This window comes from Pinus tabuliformis, chromosome X, assembly GCF_031772625.1.
Source record: "Pinus tabuliformis cultivar Carrire ecotype Pingquan chromosome X, CPIR1, whole genome shotgun sequence".
Taxonomy (NCBI): Eukaryota; Viridiplantae; Streptophyta; class Pinopsida; order Pinales; family Pinaceae; genus Pinus; species Pinus tabuliformis.
This window is the reverse complement of record NC_142308.1, coordinates 979,661,504-979,667,714: the sequence shown is the minus strand read 5'-3', so window position 1 is coordinate 979,667,714 and position 6,211 is coordinate 979,661,504.

The window sequence follows — 6,211 nt, the reverse complement described above, 5'->3', positions numbered from 1 at the left end:
GGAGCAAAATGTGAAAGATTTGGAAAAGACTCTTGACTTGGATTCTTTTGAGCAGGTGACATTCAAACTGCCACAACAAGTCGGAGAAGGCACATCAACTGCTGCAACTTCACAAGCTACCCAAGAAAAGACTACACCAGCAGCAGGTACAACAAAAGGCAAGGAGGTAGTTGATGCAGAGCAAGAAACAATGACAGAACAGCCAACTACTTCAAAGGAATAGAGTCAAGGGCAAGCCCCTCCACTGCAGACAGAGGCACCACAGACTCCAACTTTACAGACTCCTCTCAATGAGGAAAGAGGCAAGAAACGGGACAGGGAAGAGACCACACCTGCAAGTGGGTTAACACAACAGCTAGAGGCCAAAAGGCAGAGAATAGATCCTCAAATTGAAGAGGAGATTAGTGAAGAAATCATAGAGAGCCCAAGGAGGGAGAGGGAAACCAGCCAGCGAACATCCGCAAGCTCTCATAGACAAGAAACAGAGAGGCCACATGGTATGGAGGTGTCCTCCTCGAGGCAGCAAGGTGCACAACCATCTGGTATTAAAGAAACTTTCATGGAAATCAAGGCCCAAAATGAGTTATTGAGAATATAGTTGTATGATCAATTTCTCAAGACAACACCTTCCAAACAGCAGAGATTAATGGCAACTTATGACATTAAGGAGGAGAAAATGATCTTAAGGAGGAGGAAATTATTATGGAACTAGGGCATGATCCTAAGGATGCCAAGGGCATCAAGGCCCTCATAGGGAAAAAGGAAGAAGATATTGCTGCACTTAGAAAGCAATTGAGGCTACCTGCAACCATGCACCCTCAAACTACAGAACTTGGACAAGAAAAATAAGGTGAAGATATGATGGATCTGCTAGTGAGGATGAATCAAAGAATAATTCAAATGGAGCAAGAATTATAGAAAGCATTGCAAGGCAAGCAGGGAGAGTCAACCTCCCAGCCACCTGTAACAGCTCCAACAGTCCCCACTGCCCTTCCCACAGTAGCAGCAGCAATTCCTCCTATCATTCCAGCATCAACAATAGGTACATCAACTACAGATGCTTCAGCAGCAGCAGCAGCAACAACACCAGAATCTAGCATGAATATGGAAGAAATGATGAAAGAAGTCAAAGAGTTAGAAGTTCAAATGACAGAGCTGAAAGAGGCCAAAGAAAAGTTGGCCAAGCTAGAAGTTAGCTATGAAAAGTCCAAGATAACAGTGGCTGAGAAAACAAGGGAAATAAAGGCCTTGGACAATAAAAAAAAAGTCCTTAGAAAAAGAGCTTACTCTAGATAAAACTCTAGTTGAAATCAAGAAAATTTTGTGGGCCAAAATTGGCCAATCTATCACTGACCAATGGCAATCAATTCAAACTATACATGAGCAAATGGAATTGATAGGCTTAGCTCAATTTGAGACTCAAAAGGCTAGAGCATCATTGGGAAATATGCCTGAGCAAGCCAATAGAATGATTCAATTTTTGAACACTCATACCAAAGAGCAGCTGGCAGCGCTAGATATCAAGAATAGGAAAGACACCATTTTGATAGTAAAAAAGGTGTTGACCTTGAGGAATTTAGTACAGACTTTAGAAATAAAGTGCCAAGAAATGCGGGCAGAAATAAATTCCTTCAAACTAAAGTTTGCAACATTACAGAGCAAAGGCCTACCCAACTTGTTAACTAGCAGTGGAAGACTGCTAACACATGAACAATATGCCAATAGAGTAAACAATTATGTTTCCAATCAAATTACAACATCCTCAAGCACCTCAGAAGAAACAGGGCCTCCCTCTGGACAGAATCTTTATGATAAATTAGAAAATCTGTTCTACATTGAACATGACATAAATCACCTTTTTGAGGTTCAACCCAACTTCTATAGATATACTGAAGCTGATGAAACACTCATAAAAATACAAAGACGTCAGTTGCCAATAGAAGAATGGTGGCAGGGAATGCTGGAGATTTTACCAAGGTGATTTTGTTTCTGCTTCCTTTTTTTTGGTCATCTATAGGTCAGCAAACTCAAATTCATGGGCCACCTGTCAAAGAGTGAAAACAATAGAAAGAAGAAGTCAAATTGTGACTGCAGCTCATTAATGCAAGACCAAGCACCGATGACACGGCTAGGACAACAACATAGCAAGACATCAAGGCAGAAAACGAAGGAAACGCAGAGTAAAGGCGCAGCTACCAGCCGACTTACTCAGTCCAAAAGTCAAAATATCTCTGACAAATTAAATAGCCAGCACACCAACGTTTACTGCAGCATTTATTTCTCTCATTTACTTCTTCTGAAGGGTTGGTGAAGAAAGTTATTGCTTAAGAAATTATCTACACGATATTTTGTAACTCCCTTTTTGTATAAATACCTCCCCATAATATGTATTTGGGGTTGGTGATTTTCTCTCTGGACTGCACTGTAATTCTGAGACTGTCTAATACAAAGGCTGTTGAAGTTCACTGTTGCTAGACCGTCTGAATGTGGATTTGATGTTCTGGGAAATGATACAGAATTCCTGTGTCTTTCTATGGATCAATAAGTTGCTCTAACCTGCATTTATATTTTCTGTGTTTGCAAATTTCATATATATTTCATAGTCTTAGTAACAGAGAAAAAGAATAGCCCATAATTTGTTTAAATACACTCTGTGTTCAATCTTTGGTATTAATTATGTTTTCTTTAGAGTTAGTCATAAACAGGAATTCTTAGCTACTCCTGTTTCCACTAATTCTTTCACTTTGAATATTGCCAAGGAATTCTTTACTGCTCCTTGATAATATTCATGCACCTTCCCTCTACCAGCATGATGAAGGATTCTTGACTACCCTTCATCCACTAGCTTACATTCCATTAACTTCCAGATCTCAAAATTGTTCCAAGACTGATTATCTTGCTCTGTAGCATTGCCCCTTACCAAAGAAACACTTTCAACAGTACATCATCATTGACCCCATTGCCCAATGGTATAAATTGTTTTGGACTTGCATCCCAGCTTTATTTGAGATCACCATCCAACAAACTTAAAACCAAACTCTGTGCATCATAACCAACCTAAAATACATCAAAACAAAGCTAAATTACAAAGAGAGAGCCCTCTCTGGTTGCAGGTTGGCTAGAATCTGCAGCTAAAAGATTGGTTAGTGGTTACCTCACCGTAATCCCTTCTGGAGGCAGGGAACAACCTGAGTGATAACATCATTGGCGACTCCATTGGGGATCTGAATGACTGTTTGTAATTGTTGCCTATCTCCTAAAGCTACAGATGGAGCCTGAAGTTAGCCAGGTAGCCTTTAAAACTGTTTTTGCTGTGCATTTACAGGAGTAAATAAACGCTGCTTCAGTCAATATCCAGTCTAGTTTTAGGCTTTAGACAGCTGTCCCAAAGATTTGATCAGTCTCCCTGTATCAACATATTCAAAGGAAAGCCCAAGGACTCCTATATTTCAAATAATTTCCTTCAGAAAATTCTTAAAAACTGTGATCTTTAAACATTTCCGGAAAATACCAAAAAACAAATTTAGAAGCTGGCTCCAAAGAAGAAAACTCGGTACACCAGGTCAAATCCTGATCCAGATCCTCCAGCTATTTTTGAAAATCCTAACTTGATCTCTAAGACCCTTAGAAAACAAGAAAAACTAGAAAAATCTGCTGATTTAGACCTTGATATACTTCAGCAAAACCCTACTAAATCTGAGCTCACCCCTGGGAGAGCAGCAGTCCTTTCTACAGCCTCTCCTAGTTCCTCATCCACACCTCAAAGTATCCTCTCCACTCCCCCATCCACTACACATATTTCCACTCATGTCCCTGCTGTTCCAGCTGTCTTATTTCTTCCTGTAGTCCCTGTTACACAAAAATATTGTCACCATGATTATTTGCAGTCAGTATGGGTCTATGACCACTTGTACTGTCTTCCTAAGCAAGTCTCAGACCTCAGCTCTTCAAATCATGCTTTGGAAATGAGAGAAGGACATTAAAAATCAATGTAACTCTGGTTCCGCACTTTCTCTCATGGTCACCTGCGGTCCCGCACCTTCTGTGTACAAAAGCTACGGACCTGCCCACTCTGTCCCTAACGGTGTAGGTGCGGACCCCTGTGAAAGTCAAAAGGCGCAAGTTTTATCTTAAAAAACTCACTTTGGGTTAATTCTAGAGGTTTATAGAAGGAATTTTGACGTGGATTGTTCGCTCTGAGGTGGTTCATGCATCCCAAAAGAGAAGGAGCTAATCCCTTGATGAGAGGAGCTATCCTTTTGAAGGAGGGCTTTATCCCTTTGAAGGAGGACTTAGTAACCTCCCTCCATTGCACTATAAATACAGGCATTGGGCTGGTTGCTAAGGAGGTTAGAAGCTGAACATTTTTGAGGGTAAATGCTGGTGAAATCAAGACTTCCTAGTTGAGCTTAAGAGGAGAGATCACACATCTTTTTGGCTTCATTGGGGAGTGAGTGAAACTTGTCAAAGTAGAGGAGACTTCTTGTTAGACCCTGGGAGGAGCTTGTACAACGTCAAGACAAAGGTTGTAAGGTTCTTCTTCTTTTGAATTAATACAATCAAACTCATTTTTCTCAACAAGTATCTTATGTTATTTGCTTCATGGACTCCTTGACTTTCATGTCAAATATGTTTTATGCAATTGGCTTTTCAGGTGCTATTTAATTTGTTTGCCTTGTTTGTGTTTGCAGATTTGCGAAAAGGAGCTCATTTGGATCAAAGGAGCGAGGGCATCCATAAGCTTGCGTTGGACCTAAGGTAGGCCCTAAAAACACTTGTTTGCTATTGTTTACTAAAGCATATTTAGAGAAAGATAGTGTCTGGTTGGTTTGCTTGTCATTAGGTCTTCTTTAGATTCTAGGAAGGTCTATCTTGTCTGCAAGATTGACTTATTCCATGTGACAAAATGGCGAACATACTGGGGAGCTTGATTGTTTTCCTTGTTGTTACTTTGACCTGAGAAACTCTATTTTTGTTTCTGTTTTTGGATTGTTGTGTGTAAAATTGGGTAGAGTTTGTAGATCCAGGGTTATTTTTCATTTTTCATAGCTTTGGGAGAGGACCGCACCCTAGTCGTTTGACACAGTGTGTACTTACCCGCAGCTTGGATTTTAGCACAGAGCGGGACCGCACCTGTGCCAACTGTGGGCCTACGGACCCTGTCAAAATTTTGAAAACCCTAAGATTTCCTCTGTTAGTTAGCTTAATTTGTCTTTAGAAATTGTTATCCACTGCCCAGACCTGCATATAACTTGTCAGAAGTTTTCCTTGGATTGATTTCGTTAGTGTTAGGGTTTTAGGTGAAATTCCTAGGAGTTTTGCTTGTTGGGTTTGTTTTTCATTTTGGTTGTGTAGTGGCTCTGAGCTTAGAGGCTGTAGGGACTTCAGATCACCTTAGTGTCTACCAGCCTTCTTATGAGTCTGACCATTGATGAAATCTCCCCTTGTTTGAGGAATCCGCTTTGAGTTTTCTCTTTACAAAACTTTGAAAAACTTGTATTTGAAAGTTTGGATTTTCATTTTCAAAAAGAAAACAAAATTGGTTGTTCTTCACTGATTTGTGATTCTGCATAAATTAGTCCTTAGCTTGCATCTAGCTGAGTAAAACATCCTTAAAAAAGAATTTTAGTAGGCTTTGACTTCAAATAGGTTTTCATAATTTGTAGATCTCAAAGTTAGTCATTTTCATTAGTTTAGAGTGTTTTATTACAAAATATAAAAAAAAATCTCTTTTGAAAAAAGTTTGTTTTTGTAGTGTTTGAGTTCTTTGAAACGAAAAAGGAAATTTTTGTGAAATAATTAGTTGTCCTGTTTTGAGTGCTTTGGAAAGGAAAATCTCTTCTTTTAATTTGTTTAATTCAGAAAGATTTGTGTTTACAAAGTAATTTGCATTCTCAAACTCTTTCTTAGTTTAGAAGTTCATTGAAGAGAAAAAGATTGTTTAGATCATCTTAGGTGCATTTTTAGTGATTTTGAGTCGAGTCTTCATACCACGAGTTTCATCTCCGCACCTTTGGACTTAAACAAAAACCACTAAAATTAATGCTTAAAGTAAAATTCACCTAGTAACTTTTTTATTTCTAGGGCTCTGATACACCAACTTAGCTTAGGCTAGTGTCTTGGAGTAGGAGAGTAATTAACTCTCCAAGACAGTAAAAACAAACAAGTAGCTGTATCTTGTGGTAGGGAAGAAATCCAATTGTTGCATTTA